Raw genomic sequence first — 18,630 nt, 5'->3', positions numbered from 1 at the left:
TGAACCCAGTGTGCCAGAGTTGTCAGGCAGTGACAGTAACCACTGAGACACTGCGCCACTCTGCCACTGTCATTATCGTAGTTTAAAAACAAGTATCATCAACAAATTGTAGAGAATAAAGCATATAGTATTTGGGTAATTAAATTGCTGTAAATCTGGTTAGTAAATTGGTAATTGAAGCGAACCAGCAGTTTATAAATTATTATTTATTTTCTGCAATACTCTGATACCTTAAAGCAACAAAGAAAATTTTAATATTATGATATTCAAACTAATTCAATGACATTGCAAAAGACAATGAATACTTTTTCACATTTTTTTTTCAACCAAAAGATGTCACTGTTGCACAAATAAAAACACTCAAGGTTAGTTTCTTAAACAAGGTTTATTTTTATATGAAAGGAAATAATAAATAGGCACATTTGTCCGTTTTGAACATTGTGTAATACAACCCAAAATGGAAGGTCTTATAATAAATAGTATGATCAAAAAATAAATGCAACTTTCTCTCTTAAATTTGTAAATAATTTTTGACGTTACAATTGTATGAATAAGCTGAAGATTTTCCTTTTTGTGCTGTAAGTGGTTTAATTAAAAAGAATGATTGGCCAAAATTTATATTCCTTCTATATTTAAATAGCACATGTCATACTTTATAGTAAAATAGTATTAATGGATAGGCTATAAATGCAGAGTATACCACTCCATGTACTATATATATATTTATATATTTGTGTAATATATATATATTTGTATTTATATATAGTATATATGTGCATGTATACATACAGTATATAAATGTGTAAGTCCACTCAATTTATTGTCAAAGGGGCTGATCATATAAAATAATTCACATACTTCTTGACATGCAATTCAAATTTACACAGTAGTATCACATTATTTAAAAATAAAATAACTTGTTACAGTATAACTGTAAAGATAAAATAACTGAAAATGCACTGATAGCGCCAGATTTTTTAATTGCTCTATGTAGTTTTAATCAGAGACACAAACAAATGAATTGTGTATTATTTATTTAAACCTAAAATTCAATTGGTACAAACTCAATACTTGGCACACTGGACAGTACGAAGCTTTCAACTCAGATTCTCTGCCTCCATTGTGCAAACCTTCAAAGTACCTGAGATCTTCAAACAGTGGACTTTGTGCCTCACCACATCACACTATGCAACTCTCAGAGAATACTCCTCAACATTTTGGCATCTGCGATGTCGATTTCACAATTTATGGTGTCTGTTAGGCTGCCCCACTCATAATACTCGTACTAAGGGTACAGATGCACCAATTTCTCTAAAATTGCCAAATGCATGCCCTTGCTCTTTTAATTTCCATCCATCCGCCAATTTTCTTTTTATCTTTTTGTTTGGCCAGCATACTTTTCAGCAGACAGAGCCAGGCCAGGACTCTGGTCCACAGTCTCTGACACTTGATTTCCACTTCTTGTGCTACAGGAGCTCTTTTGATACACAGGACTGTCTTTCTGAATGTATATTATGATATGCTGTTGTGTTCATACAATATAATAAAGGATAGTTCCTGCACTGGAATCTACTTTAAAGTATACTGAATAAAAAAATGATGCTGCATTCTATTGGCTTAATTATCTGATAAATTGATTGATTGATTGATATCAAAATGACCAATGTTGCACTTTATTAAAATATAAATGTTTCAACATTGAAGCAAACTAGAAAATAACAAAATATAATTGTCACAACTACTACATGGACATAAATAAATATGTAAGAAATGGATTCATTAAATGTCTATATATACTGTAAATATACATATATTTTTCTGACCTTTTTATACAAAGAGGAGAAATTGTTCCACAGTTGTCCAGATTAGATAACATTATTATAATTTTATAAAGGTCAGGTCTCTGCTATGTTCATTCTGGGTATGGTATTGCTCTGAACGCCAAAGGTCATTTCTAGAAAACCAAATTATTTTGCTCCCATATAATAGAATTTATTTGCCTGATTGTTTCAAGCTTGGTAATATGAGTTTCTGAGGACTGCAGTTGTATTTTAAAGGTACAGTGATGCATACATTGAAACAATGTACAGTTCAATAAAGCAACAATGTATGACAAGGTGAAATAAAACTGACAGTAGTCTTAAATCTCAAAATGCTAGAAACCAAGTAAGTATAATAAAGGGATACAGTAATAATTTTAAATAAGAAAAATATAAAAATTACTTTAATTTAAGGTTGTCCATTAAATTATTCTAAGAAGCAAAGTAAAAATAAATACATAACAAAGAGGTCAGTTTTCAAAAAGAGCCTGAAGGAAATTCTGACCTTCTGTTTCAGGCACCAGTAGAGTGTAACAAATGTAAATATACAAGTACTGTGCAGTATATACCTTAAAAAATAAAAGCTAATATGTTTTCAATGTGTTTGTTAAAAGGTATGGTAGAACAAACTATAAATCGATGTCTCTTGAATGTGATATATGAGTTGCTCAGCAGTACTGTATCTTTAAGGCAGGCAAATTATGAAGCTATTACATCTCTCAGCTAAACTGTTACGATGAGAACTGGTCAACCTGCATAAAAAGAAATTACTTGTTTTGCGTTCATGTATTGATTATTCTTAAGGTGACAACTTATTTTACATGTTTGCAGTGAAATTATGACATTATCTAGCACAATGTCTTTTGGGTAAGAGGAATTATAATTAAAACTTATTCTTAATAAGCGTGGAGGAGTGAGTAGTGTGAATCCATCATTCTGAGTGGAGTTTGTGTGTTCTTCCTACATCTTTGTGGGCTTTCCTCTGTGTACTGCAGTTTTTCTTTCACATTCACAAAAATGTACAAGCCTTAACTTTGCATTCTTGAGTTGAGAGTTGACCCCAATTGGCATGGTAGGTGCGTGTTTTGTGTGAAAGTGCCTCCAAATTGAACTGGTGCCGGCCTGGCCCCTCATGACTCTCTATTATATCAAGCATGTTTTGAGAATGTTATGTTACATATTTTTAATTAAAGTTACAAGATCATATCATACTGATTAAATAATTTAAATAAAAAATGATTTATAGTTGAAAAGAAATACTATAGTATGCAAGCAGAAGAATGTGTTCACAGCGTTCTGACCCTGCACTGTCCACAAACAAGTTGTATTGAATGTCATATGAGTAATGTTAGGTTTTGTCTCCAATTAAATTTCTTCCTTTAATTAATGATCATTCACTTAAATGTGAATCTAACACAAAATAATAATGTGTACACTGCTATGAAATTATTGCTTCACTTAGTTCAGGAAAAACTACTGGTTTATGGTTAGTACAGCATCAGTTGGAATCTTCCATTTTTTTCTCGACTTTTTAAGGAGTTAAGTCTGGGGGTTGTCAAAAACGAGGCCTGTTAAAGACTACTGAGACATTCCTTGTGTGATTTTGGGCTATACAAGAAATAAATTGTGGTTGTTGGTATTGGTTGTGTGATTCCTTGGGTCATATTTTATTTAAAATATCATATTAGAAACTGCCCCATATATCATGTCATGGTGACATGTGTTATTTCCAAAAGGATAGGGTTTGATTCTCAGCCTAGTCACTTTCTGTGTGGAGCTTTCATGTTTCCCTTTGCGTCTGTGTGCATTGTTCAATCTTCCTCACACAATTCATTGATATTCTGGTCAAGTTAATTGGCGATTTTAAACACGCACAGTGTTCGTAAGAACAGATGTGTGGCATGAGTGTGTCCTAAATGGCGTGGCATCCTTTTTGGGGTTGGTTGTAGTATATCCATGGATCGGTTCCAGTCCATTGTGACTGTGACAGAGCAGATATAGATTAATACGTGATGAATGACTGCACACTGTCCATTGCAGATTTTGTTTTCTTCTTCTCAGTTATCAACTGGCCATTTCATAGATATAATATTAAAGGACTTAAATTGATGTAATTGTTAATCAAACAGAATTTTCTCTGTACTGCTATGCGCTTAACTCAATTGGAATTTTTAGGTATGTGAATGATGTACAGTAATTTTGATGACAGCTATAGATATGTTATAGCATTCAAAGTCTGTTTTCAGTGAAGAGTGTTGTACAAAAATAAACTGATTTGAAACTGAACACAGTTCCGCCTCATCTGAAGGTTATCCCTAAATGTATCAGATACATTCAAACTGCTGTTTCATTTTTTTAATATTCTGTTTGTACAACATGTTTAGACACTGCCTCACTGCATTTCAACTCCAGTTCAATTCCCAGCTGGGGTACTTTGTTAATGATGTCTGCATGGTCTCCCCTTGTTCACAAGGGCTTGTGCCAGTAATTTGGGCTCCTTCTCACAGTCCAAACACATGCTGTTAGTTTGAATGGCAATACTTAATCAGCCGGGTGTGACTGAGTTTCTGTGTCCTTGTGTTTGGTCCAAGGTTAGTTTCTCCGTGTGTCTATAACTGTCAGGATTGGATCAGGTTTCTATATAGTACTGCGCTTGACAGGTAGGTTCAGAAATCAGATGGATGGAAGATTGTGCAGTGATGAAGAATTGTTAAAAAATACTCAAACTCCTCCATGACATGTACATCCTGAGGTTATTGGTTTAAACTATGAAAAGATCTTATTGGTGCTTTAATCTTCTCAAGGTTTTACACAACAGGGAAGAATCTTCTGTGTGCATCAACATCTCACTCTGATACAGCCTGTTGCAAAGTTTATTTTTAAGATCCAGCTTTGTTCTGACACAAACTTGCCTTTTGAAAGTGCAACATAATCCAGTTGTTCTTCTTTTCTTTTCCTTCAGAAGTCACCTATATATTCAGTGCACAGAGGAGTAAATGTGCTATAAATTAAGCAGGCACATAAAAGCCATTTATTAACAAGAATGGCACACCAATGTTCCAGTTAAAAGGTTTTAAATTTAAACATGCAGTACGCTGCTCTCATTCTGCCCTGCACCAACCAAAAGTCTCATAATACAAATCATAAGGCATTACACAGGCATAGGCATCGCACAGTCCATGCTGGAGGTCTCTACTCGATTCCTCCACCCTCTCCTTCCACCCACAGCTTTTCCTTCCGAAACCCACCCCATCCCACACCACACAAGGAGGAAAAAATGATCATGCCAAAGACAAGTTAGGGTCAGCAAAAAGTGACCAGGTCCTCTTCACCCTGTCAAGAGTCAAGTCGAGTTTAATTGCACCCGGTGGTTAGTTTTTCAATTCTGTGACAAGAAAGTGGCAATGCAGCATCTCAGGCAGGAAAATGTGCAAGCAATGGCATCAGCCAGAAAGATAACAAGCTATTCTTTCCTCATTATTTATCTGAACTAGGAGAAAAGTACCAGCTCCCGACTAAATATATAATTTCATCTGTAAACAAATCCATCCTCATATTCATTTCATACAGATAAACAGGTCCAGAGAATAACTATCCTGAAATGCATATCAATAAAAGTGTGTTCATTTTCTTCAGTGATTAAAAAAAAACACACACAATTAACAGAGAGCCAGCAGATCTTTTGCATTTTTTCCCATTAGTTATTTTGCAAATTGCTAGAATTCTATGAGTGCAGTGTCAAAACAAAATTACACATCCTGTCTGGCATATTGCTTTAATCTCCCCCTCGTATGTTACAATTAAAGTACACACGGGCAAACCTATCACTTGAAGTCTTTAAAGCAGGGAGACAGAATCTTCCTCGAACACAAAGAAACACAACCTAATAAAAGCACGGCAATAGATATTAAGATAAATGTTTTCCAGACAGACGTATTGTACATGCCAATAGTGTGCACAAGCCCCATGAATCCTCCCAACACCAGTCTTGTTTTAGTTTCATGGCACAATCCCAAAATCTGTCTAACTGGAAGCCAGCGGGTTCTGCTGTTCCATCACTGACAGTTAATAATTAGATCAACATTACCCCTCAACAATAGGTTACATAGATCAGCTTCTTTCAAATTGCATTTCCTTCCTGTTAGGTCCATTAGCGTTGCAAACCAGACTGCCTTTAGAAAATCCCTTATTGCGGCTGTTTTTGAATGTAGCTCCTAAAATGGATAATGCAAGGCGCATTAGGGCCAATTACTCCAAAACTCTCTGGTGATCGCTTTCTAAAATCTCGGCAACAAAATGCAGCAAAGTCTACAGCAGCTGCACTATAATACAAAAAATATATCTGAGCAGAAGCAAGAAAGAAAGAAAGAAAGGAAGGAAGGGGGAATTGCATTTAATAAACACACAGTGCAGTCCTGCTATTGTGTCAAGCTGGCAAATAAATTAATTTCACCTGCTTGGAAAGCTGGGCTGTCTGTTCACAGTGAATATTAAAGCTGCAGCCCACCCTATTTTAATTGTAATCTTCTTTGGTGATTATCAGTTATCATATATGTATATATATACTGTGTGTATATATATATATATATATATATATATATATATATATATACAGTATATATATATATTTATATGGGTAAGTAGCAACACATGACAAGTAATAGTGGAACATTGGCATATCTGATTGATTACTTACACCTGTTTTTTCCTGAAAATTTAAGGTTCACTATGATTACAAAAGTCATCAAAAGCACTTCACTATTAAAATTTAAAACATTGAACACGTGCCCATTTATTTGGATGAAAAATCCAGTCCTTTTCATTCATTCATTCCTTCAGCCCCCACCAAAAATTAATTTTACTCTGTTACTGAAGCAGAGATTAGTGCTGTTGAGTCCTAAGTTCACATTCCACACCCATGCATTGCCTGTGCAGTCTGCCTCATGTTCTCTCTGTGTCTCTAGTAGGTTATCCTCGCACATTCGAAAACATGTAAGTGTTACATCAAATGGGGATTCAAACTTGGCTTTGTGTTGGCATATGCATAAGTCAGATGGTGCTACACTGGTCTGGCATTGCCATCTAGAGTCAGTTCTCATCCTGTGCCCAGTATACTCAGGATTTGTTCTGTTCCACAGAATCTTGAAATGTATTAATTGGGTTTAACAATCTCATATTAGATATGTTCTTAATATTCATCAATCTGCACATTAAAAAATAATCTGTTATTTTAGTGTTCAAAAGTAATGTTTATTCACCACTAAAATTTAAAATGTCATCCATTTGCTTCTGCTCAATATTTCACTCTGCTCTCTGAGTACATTTATAAGGTGCAAGTATCAATTAATCTGCATGGTGGTTAGAGAAAGCTTAAACGATAATAATGTCTATCTATCTATCTATCTATCTATCTATCTATCTATCTATCTATCTATCTATCTATCTATCTATCTATCTATCTATCTATCTATCTATCTATCTATCTATCTATCTATCTATCTATCTATCTATCTATCTATCTATCTATCATGTGGTGCCTTTTCAATCTATATATCTGCCTAAACTATGGGTTTAGAGACTCTACCTTTCTGCTATATATGTACTTGTAACCTAAGAACATTGTACTGGTCCATAACACTTTACTGAATAATTATCAATATTTTGAAGATGCTATAAAACATATATCCCCTATTAGTTTAGCCATCATATATATAATTCAAATATAATGATAAACGCATAGCTGCAAAGAACCCGATTGTGCCAATAACGTGGAATCTACAAGGTATCAGACAGAGTTGAAAGCCTTCATCCTAGGGGAAAGGTGAAGATTAACACAGCACCAAATTATCTTAGAAAACTGCACGGGCTGTCTTATGTGTGCACTTTTAAGTTTTAAAACCTGACATACAGCGATGTTAAGCAATATAAATCTGCCACTCTAAAGGGTCTCTGTAGACTTCTTCTGTGTGGAGATCTTAAGAGAATGTGCTTTTGCTTTTTCACGATTTATAGATTACGTATTGTCAGAAGTTAAATAAAAGTGCTCCTAGGCTCCAATAATGCATAAAATATTATTTTTTGGTCTATTCACATTTTTTTTTATACTGTACCATAGGCACCAATATAAAATATACGTGCATTGGAGAAGGAGAGAAAGTGATGCACAAACTTCTAGCATAGTTACTCAGGCACAAGATCACCATTTTGAATTTAAAGATAAATGCTCAGTGAGGAATAATGTCACGCTTTCTCACTCAGACAACTGCTGACATACAGTAGGGTGTAGTTTGAATGTGAATATTCAAGTAATAAGCTCACTGAATAATGCGTGTGTACTTAATGGCTAATAATAGGTTTTTAAAATCTGTTCACTCAACTAAATGTAAATCTCAGTAACATTTCCATTTCAGTCCTTGACATTTTTCACTTTTCAGTCAAAGGTTACATAAATCAACAGCTTTACAAAGTGCATTCTATGCAATGAGCTATTAAGACAGAACTGATTGCAGTAAAGGTGAAGATTAGTAAGACTGAGCAAACCCGTTTTTTTGCATTTTTGCAAGTTTGCTTTTGCATTTTTGTGCATTTGCATTTCTCCTTTTTTTTATTTGTAAAGTCCCGCACACTCTTCATTGTTTTGGTTTTATGATATCTTCAGTTTATATACAAAACATTTAGAATTGCATTTCTGAAGAACAGAGATTACTTTTTTTTGCTTTGTCCCTTTGGGACTGTCAAAATAAAAGGAGAAAAATCAGAATAAGGACGCCTACAGTACAAATAATACTTTTGTATATTTAAGTGCAGTATTTGTCAGATGCTGTTGGAAGTATCTTCATTCTTATTAATTACAATTAAAGTTAGTAGAGAATAAAAAAAATCCAGAACACATTCAAATCAGATTTTTAATACATACAAATACATTGCTCTCATTTGCATCTGTTGTATTATTTATTGTGCTTATTTGAATGTTATCAGGGTGCGCAATACAACACATGCAATGGACCTTATTGCACAGTTTCTTTAATGGGTGACACCAAATATTTCAAACAATGTGACAATCTATGAAAATGTTTTATATTCTGTAGACTAATTTGTATGTTGGAAACAGATGGCAACTGTGCATTTTTTGCTTATCATTATGTCATAATTGAATATGAAATGGATTTATCGCTTTTTCAAATGTTAATTGTACAATAGTCATTAAACCTCCTGTGACTCCAGATTTCTGACTTTCACTGCTTCCAGGGCTAATTAATCTGTCATTTTTGAGTTCCCCTACAGATTTTCGTTTTCTTTTCTTCCTACTCTGAATCATACATATCATTCACCAACTTGTTTAAATCTGAGTGCCGGGTCTTAAGTTCTGTTCACACCTGCATTGCTCTCTCGTTCCTCCTGCCTTTCTAGGAAACATTCCAGCAGCCAGTGGGAAGTAAACGAGAGTTGCAGACAGAAAGCCAGTCACTAGCTGGTTGCTGTGGTAACTCATAGTCGAGCTATTGACTGATGGGTGCCTCATCGAACTCCATATTCCTTACTCTGCTTACTAATGTGATATTTCATGTAGTTTGTTAATGCATCATTAATTTTAAAGCTATGGTTAAAATTCAAAAAACACTTAAACGATAATAATGTCTATCTATCTATCTATCTATCTATCTATCTATCTATCTATCTATCTATCTATCTATCTATCTATCTATCTATCTATCTATCTATCTATCAATCATGCACAATTCTACATGTATTTGCTTTATTTTGCACTTATTAAAGGGTGGTAGATTTGTGATATACTGTATATATATATATTATTATAATTAGTTAATGAATTTAATGCATTTATTCCAGGGTGCTTGAAAGAATAGGTTACTGTACATTGTTTAAGTACACTTTTTATAATTGGAGCACAGGATCACAATGTCAGAGATGGGCCCTGAATCAGCAAATCCAAAAGCAAATGTAATATGCCCTGCCACCTACCATATATATATATATATATATATATATATATATATATATATATATATATATATATATATATATATATATATATATATATAGATATAGATATAGATATAGATATAGATATAGATATATATAAATGCTGCATATTTCTGTCTTTATATGTATAAAGTATATATATATACTTTTTTTAGACATGCTCAATTAGGGGGCAACTGCAGGACTACAAAGAGGGCAGTGTCACATTGTCAGTAACATCTTCTCCTCTTGTACCTCACTGAGATAGCTGACCTCATTTCCTCTGGTCTTGAACCAGAAGGCCTGTCCCTTCAACCTCTGAAGGAAGATAAGGAATGTCACCTCTAGAAATCAGAGTTCATTTGTGGAATCCCCATCTGAATGTTCACTCCAGTGCACCAGAAGCAACTACTGACCTACATGGTGTTATTTTTTTCAATTTGCACTTTTTATGCCCCTATTTGTTCATTCATCCATTATAAAGGGCATACCTTCATGGAAACCTAACCCTTTTCCTGTATGTTTGCTTCTTATTACTTTTCTGCCCTAAAACTGTAATAGGAGCAGGAGATGATACATAGTTAAAACCAGAAACTAGTTGTAACATAAAAGACAAAATATCTTGCACCAATAATACTAACTACTAACCAGAAGTCAAAATCAAAGGAAAAACAGAAAGCAGAAATTCAAGAGAGAAATTGGCACTACATTTTATTTTGATTATACCCAAATCACTGATACCGAGTGAATCGTTGTGCCAGTATTTAAGGTATCACATTGATGACGTAGGATGCAGAGTTGCCCAAAACCGCATTTCATGGCAATTTGGAGTAGCATCACAGCTATTGGAAATCATAATATGAAGGAACCTGTACAGAAAACATCACAACACCACAAAATTAACAATCACTGTGTTCTAGAAACATTGTATTGCAAGGTAACCACACTAATGTTCTAGAGTATATAGAAAGCCATATTCTTACAAATACTTTTGATTAGAAAAATATATTTTAATAGGAATTACAATTACATTGTATATATATATACTGAATATTATGTATACGGTATACATGCGGTATATGTATTGTATATTAACTGAAGAACCATCCAGAATTCAAATGCCAAACCTGGTCATTGTCTGTGTAGACTTCTGGTTTTCCTCCCACATGCAAGGACTTGTGATTTAAGCTATTTGGTGATTCTAAATTGACACTGGACAGGTGTACCCACAACTGGGCCCTGTGATGGACTGGCACCCTGTCTAGGGTTGCTTTCTGCCTTCAGATTGACTCCAGCCTCTGTCAACCTAAAAGTAAATTAAGCAGGTTTGACAATATTAAACAAGTCATTATCTATGAAATCTGCATGCACCAAATATCACCTTTTCAATACTTGTTTGAGAAATGAGGATGCACAAAAGATTAAACATCCATCTGAAACGTCAGTTGTCAAGACAAAGAGAAAAAAAAAATGAATAAATACATTTTATGTGTTGTATTCTTGGTTGTACAGGAGTAAGAGGCTGTTTGAGATGAGATATTTATGTGTGCAACTCAATTATTTTTACAAAACAGCGGGAGGCTTTTTGTTATGAGTTCAATCAACTCAAACACGTTTGAAAATCCTTTCAAAATGCAAGCAATTTGCTCCGTTTTGGGTGAAGAGCCCCTGTGTATGTGGAAACCTATTTTACTGAGAAGAAATGCACTACTTAATAAAACAGCACACTGTTATTCTACACAAATTCAGAATCAAGTTGTACTGACGGGAAACCTAGTTTTTGTAGGATATGACATTGTGTATCAATGCAGGAATTGAAAGAATAAAAACAGGGAGCCTAGTGAAGTTGTATTTAACCAAAGTTAAAATAATATCTACATCCTGAAGGCACACCAGGGGTAGTCTGAATTTGCATCCTGGCTTCAACAGTGCATACCGTATGTTCAGTCTGCACTTTCTGCCCAAGAACACTGCTGGTTTAAAATGGGGGCCCTGGTTCCAGCTTCACACCCCAATGATATGCACATTAAGTTTTAAATGAATGAATGGGGGAAGGTGCATAAGTACACCATGTACCCCTGGACCCTGAAATAGATACAAAGGGTCCAGAAAATAGATGGATACCTAAATTGGCTGAATGGTACATATAATAAATGGATTGAGAGCTCAGCTTGTTTTCAACTGAACCTTGCCACTTACTTCAGAGCTCACAAAGACATGAACAAGCATGTGCCCCAATAAGACTTCAACTGATTATTTCTCCAAGCTAGCATTGCCTAAAGCCCACTGTTCTTTTATTAGTCCAATATTATACTTTTTATTAGTCACCTTTTTTTACAATTGTATTGCAATTTGTTGACACCCTTCAAAATGAACAAAATATGACACATCTCTAGAATATTAATTATTTTGTGAATGATTCAACCAGATGACTTATACGGTACATTGGGTGATTTTAACCTGGTGTTGTTGCTAATTAGACCTTCATCTTGGAAACATAAATGTTCAACTGCTTTAATTTAAGCTTATTAAATATATGAATATTCTATGATATCTACATTCATATACAGTCTCTTATTACATTTAGTTTACCCTGCTGTCTCTCATATTGGGTATCTCTAAACCAGGAAGATTTGATTTTTTTTCTTTACTGTCAGAACTCTGTGGGCTCTCAAACTCTTATTTGAAATGCCCTATAAGATGAATCATTTGTCCCCCTTCCTCCATTGTTAAGCAGGGCCATGCTGGCTTGCCTTGATCAGGTATGAGTCAGTTCAGCTTCTGGCCACTATTTGTTTTTTCCTTTAACCTGGAAAAGATATATTTATATACTGACCATTCACAGTTGCTTCCTTTTTTAAAGTATGATCAGTGCTCACTTCTCCTTTCTGCCACACAACTTGTCAATGTTTCTCCTCTATAATGTTATTCTTTTCTGCCCTGTTCTTTTATCTGATGTTTCTTATGTCCTCTGTCATTGCCGACAAGCCTAATCATTAGCTCATTACATATCCATTCAGTGTGAGCCTTCTGTCTGCCTCAGCACCATCATTATATCATTTTGGCCATACCCACCATCACAACAATTGTTCATTGTTGCCTGTTTATGGCGCTCAAAGCCTCGTGTACTGTGTCACTTAGTCAAAGTTTTATTTCTGCTCTTTTGAATTTATCCTCATTTTGATTTGAACATTTTTATGACTTCAGATGTTGATCTTTCCCCTATATTTTCTGCTGTTAGCCTTTTTTATGGTTTCACCATGCCTTTACCTTTTTCTGTCTCTTTAGATTTTTTTTTCTTATTGATTAATGTCATACCCGTTTCTTTGCTACATTTCAGTTGTGTCCAACTTACGTTATTTTAGTCCACCAACCGAAAGTTAATTTTAAACACTCAAGAAAAGAGCAAAGGGTCTGTACACTTTTTTTTTTTTTAGGTAGAATGCCCAGAGGGGACTGGGCAGTCTCGTGGCCTGGAACCCCTACAGATTTTATTTTTTTCTCCAGCCTTCTGGAGTTTTTTTTTGTTTTTTCTGTCCACCCTGGCCATCGGACCTTACTCCTTTCTATGTTAACTAATGTTGTCTTATTTTAATTTCTTATTTTGTCTTTTATTTTTCTTCTCTTCATTATGTAAAGCACTTTGAGCTACTTTTTGTATGAAAATGTGCTATATAAATAAATGTTGTTGTTGTTGTACACATGAAAAGGTGAAAATCCATTATAGGCTGTTAATGTCTGCTTGACTTGTTTTTCCATTCATGATGTGAGGATACCAAGCTCCTAAGGAAGATGAGTGGATGGGCTCTTCAATGGTGCCTGGCTGCCAGACTACATCCCAGCTACCAACCACAGAGAGTGGCTGTAAAGTTACCTCTCTGGTAGGTCAAACACATCACAATGATCAAAACATTTTTTTTGTATTTTAACTAAATCTACAGACAATAATGTCAAAATGTCAGCAACATCCGGTGTGGAGTAAGGTAAGTGAAAAAGCATTTCTCCATCATAAGGGCAGAACCTTGATAATGTACTTCAGTCTACCAATCTCCATGATTGTGTCTAACAAACCTTAACTCAAAACCCATTGAAGCTGGGCTATTCTAAAAAGTGCAGAAACACCACTGGCAAGTATGATTGTAAAAAAGACCTTTGAGGTGTTCATTTCACTGGAATTCTCAGGATGATCAGCTTAGTTTTACTTGTAATGTACCTAACACAGAGCTTAGTGCTGAGACTGAAAAGTCCAAATTGGTTCTTATTTGACTTTCTTGTACTTGATCTCAGGATCTCATAGATCCCTTCTGGCCAACTGTAACAGAGATATAATGAGCGATTTTTTTTCCAATAATTCTTTTTTTTTTTCCCACTCTCCCTTACAGCCAAGATTTCTTCAGTATCCAGATATTTTTTTTTCTGTGATGCTAGTCGTGGGAGACTGCAATTCTTTAAAAGTTGCCATAGGACTTTTGGCAGGCTCTTTGAATATACTCAGTTTTGCAGGACCTATTTTGTGCAGATTCACTGATGTACCAAATTCTATCTTTAGAATATATTTTGGGGAATTGTAATGAATTTGAAATGTTCCTGAATCCTTGTAAAGGCTGCAGCTTTTCAATTGCCTTCATTCCAGCAGCATATGCAGACTTGGGTCCATTCAGATATCCTGGGCTTTCACATGCACTGATTCCCCTAAATTTATGGAAGACATGATATGGGGACTATTTCAGGCCATGAAGGGTTCTTGGGAGTGAAAGGAGTGCTGTATTTCTTCAGTATTCATCAATCACCAATACACATTTAATTAATACATTAATTTAAATAGCTCTTTTAATAAGTTTAATGTAAGCACTGTGGCCTTCAGGTAGTGTCTCACAATTCCAAACACCAACACAGATGTCAAAAAAAAAATAAGAAACAAACAAAAAAAGGCTTTAATAGCAAAACCTAAATGAGTAAGGGGATCAACAAAGCACAATAAAAAAACAGAAAATAATAAGCACCTCTGCCCCCAGGGCCTAGCTATCCCCTGGCTACTCTGTTATGTGTCTCCCCTGCTCACCTTCTGATACTCTGGCTCTCCTTCATCCCTCTGACTAGCTAAGTGCTTCTTACCAGCAGCCCCACAACTCTGAGCTCCCTAATCAAAGGAAACAAGGTCCTTTTATATTGTGTCACAACCACTTTCCAGGTACTCTACCGTAACCACTTCTGGGGTCCCAGCTGACATCATTAATCTTGGGTGTTGTATGGGTAGAACTCCACTTACCAGGACCACAGATTCTTGAACATTAGCATCACTATAAAGGTGTACTGGCCATTTTGGTCGTCATTCCCAGTACACCTGTGAGGCCTCAACACATCGCACCATAGGGGTCCTGGGAACTTCAAACCCCTCAGCAGGGCTTAGATTATGACCTACGTGTACTACTACCCAGATTAATTTCACAGCACACAAAACCACTCTTTCTCAATTACTTTATTTGTTTCAAAATATATGATAAACTCTGAAATGCTCGATAGCTTATGCATGCATATATTATTCCACAAATGACAAAACAATGTTTTTTGATTATATTTCTCAATGTCTTCCTATAGTGGAGGTGGGGGGGCAGGATGCTTTTTCCTTCAAGCTTTACATTCCAGAAGAGCAGCCACTGTGACCCAAAACAAAGCCAGGAAAATAACCATCATACCTTATCCTCTGCTCCCCTCTGCAGTTAGAGTCTTGCTATGCCCTACAAATACCAAAGCTTTGGTGATTTAAAGGTATATTTTGTGCCTTTAACAATTAATATTTAATAATTTATTTTTTTCAGCGTTAACTTAGACATCACAGGAGCTACTGCTTCCAAGCACAAGCATGCCAGTGAGTCTCTTTAATAGCAAGATCTAGGTAATATCCAACAATTTAATAAAGCACCCCAACAAAATATGTACTGCGACAAGACGGAGAGTGCTGGAGTTAACCCTATACCCAGAAAGACAACAAGGCAGTCCAGGTAAGGGTTATTAATGGAGAAGTGAAAATAAAGAAAAGAGAGTTAACCAAATGCAGTAAAAGATGAATGACAAAATAAAAAAGATTACGACCTTCTGGGTATTCGCTACACTCTAATGTTATAGTAAGTAAGTCTTAGTAAGTATCAAATTAATCAACTTCATTCTACATCATAGTCTTCTTTTATACATCACTAAAACTTCCTCTTAATTTGTTGACCAGGCAAGCCCTTGCTTTTGCTCATCTCTTAACTCTAAACAAGTCTGATTCAGGACGTGGAGGCCCTTATAAGATTAGACTCAGGAGTGTTTTCAGGTTTTTACCATTATGAACTAAAGAACTCCTGGGTCACATCTAGCTTCATAAAGATTCCTGCAATGACTACAACTTCCTGGATCCTCTGCATTAGTCTGTGACTTATCTGGGGAATTCTGACACTGCCAAATGGTGACCTGTGTCTTCAGTGTGGATCCACAGCTTATAACAGCCTGTCTCCTGGTATCTCCTCCATGCTCTTGAGACCGTCTTGTGATGGGACGTATTGACACGCCATCCTGGAGGAGCTGGACTACCTGGGCGACCTGAATTGGTTGCAGGTACTACCAGTAGTGACAAATACACTAGCAAAACACAAAACTAGAGAGGAATCAGTCAGGAAGGATAACGAGAGAGCAACTGTCTGTGGCTACCACCTGTAAAACCATTCCCTTTATGGGTGTTGTCTTGCCGTTATCTCTCCAGTGCACTTGTTGTCACTTTCATTTGCACCAAAGCAGGTGAAGCTGATTCACAATCGCTTATGTATATATTTTTAAGAATTTATAAATAAGAAGCTTCTCTTTAGAGATAATTGTGTTTGCCAAATTCCCTTGTTTTTATATTTCACTAATTTGAGATTTTAGATTATACTTAATAGCACAGGTATATTAAGAAATAAACCATTTATCTGTGTGCTAATTGGTGTAAATTAAAATGTATTTAAATTTGTTATGTAAATGAGTGTAACTGATAAAAGACTCTGTTCTTTTAGAATCCTTTGGTTTTGCCATAGAGTTACTTCTCAGTTACATAGAGGTGCCATCTCAGTTACTCGCATGGAGTGGATCCAATGGCCAGGTGTAATAAAAGGGCGTCCATCTTGAATTTTATTTGTAATGGTGACTCATGACTCTACTTCATTTACTGAGAATTTTCCCTGACAATTTAGCATTTGCTTCCATTAATTCCCCCACTATACATGAAAAAGTACTTGTCCTGTTTAATGTCAACGTCTGCCCAATCTTAATTTCTCCATTCCCTGGGTATTGTCTTAGCCTCTCATAATCATCACTGATCACTACTCAGTTCTTAGTGATCATAACCATATTAGCCCACCTAATTTTCTTCTGAGATCTGCTTTTTAGATCCTAGTTATTCCATTTTTAGAGTTGTTTTTTTTTCGTGTTATTCATAGTTTTTACCATTATTCTGATAAGATACATGTTGTGTCTTGTGTGGTCTCTGTCACTTTATGACTGTCTTTGATGTTGTTTATAGTTGTTATGCCGATTGCCAGTTACGTGGTACAAAGGTCACATAACATAATGTGACATTAGCTCCCACCTATATAAGATGGCGACATGCTGTTAAACTATGTTTTAGCTTTCAAAATCACTTGTCTTTAAATTCTTTCTTTTTAGAATAGTGGAAGCTAAAAGGTGTTTCCGGAATAATGTAATGTGCCATTGACTTACAGTTCTTTGTCTTTATTAGCTTTATGACCCCAACTTGATTTCTGCTTGCTGCTGTTGGCTTCTGCTCATCTCCTGTTTTTGTTTTTACTTTTTCTTCTGGACCGTATTTCTCTCCAAATGTGCAAATCACCAGCTTCAAATAAAAAAAAATATCATGTGGTCTATAAGATGTAATGTTTGTTGAACTGTACTAACCAAAAGTGGATTTAATTTCACTGGTTTTATAATTAAAATAAATAAACTAAGACTCAAGTGGTCTTTGTGGTGTTTCATAGCAAAAAAGTAAAATATTTTGTGCTGTTCATTAATGCTAAATATAGAAATGTTAGTAGAATTATGTTTACAGTTTTGTTTGGCAAATATCTCCAAATATATATATTCTATACTTTAATATGAAAAACTGTGAGAAGCCAAGAATAGTGTTTATTTTTATTAGCACTGTATATACCTACATATACGCTACATTCTCTTCATTTTGTACAAATCTTTACATTTAAGCAAAATACTAAGGAAAGTGACCCTCTGCAGTTTTAAAAGTTTTATTCTGCCAACAAGATTGGTGTAATATACAGCTAAAAGGTCAAGACAGTTGATTTTTTACTATACTATTTATGATACATTTTTTTATCCTTCTACTTAATTTAAAGAGCTTTTTTGTTTCACAGCATGTATTCGCTAATATTTTTTATTTACTTATAATTAGATGCAAATGAGGTGATTTGCACAATTCATGCTTAAGTAACTATATTTGCATACCAGTTAATATTATACAGTAGCATGTACGCAAATGTGAATATTCTGGACAGTCATTCCTCACACACTCACAGCCCAAGCAAAGCTCAGCGTAGAATTTAAGGCTCTGATCTTTCAAGTCATCAACACCCACAAGCCTGAGGCTGTTGATGAGCTACAGGCATGGATTTTTATAATTGATTTTAAATTTTATTCCACATTTTGAGAATTTTCTGATGTAAGAGCTCATATGTTTGTATTATTTCACATGACCCCATCCTGTGAAAGACCCAGCTAGTTTTACGTTCAACATTCACATGACATTATTGTTATTAGAATTTGAAAGGACAGTATTAATTCA

Source organism: Erpetoichthys calabaricus, chromosome 10, assembly GCF_900747795.2.
Source record: "Erpetoichthys calabaricus chromosome 10, fErpCal1.3, whole genome shotgun sequence".
Taxonomy (NCBI): Eukaryota; Metazoa; Chordata; class Cladistia; order Polypteriformes; family Polypteridae; genus Erpetoichthys; species Erpetoichthys calabaricus.
This window is presented reverse-complemented; position numbering follows the sequence as displayed.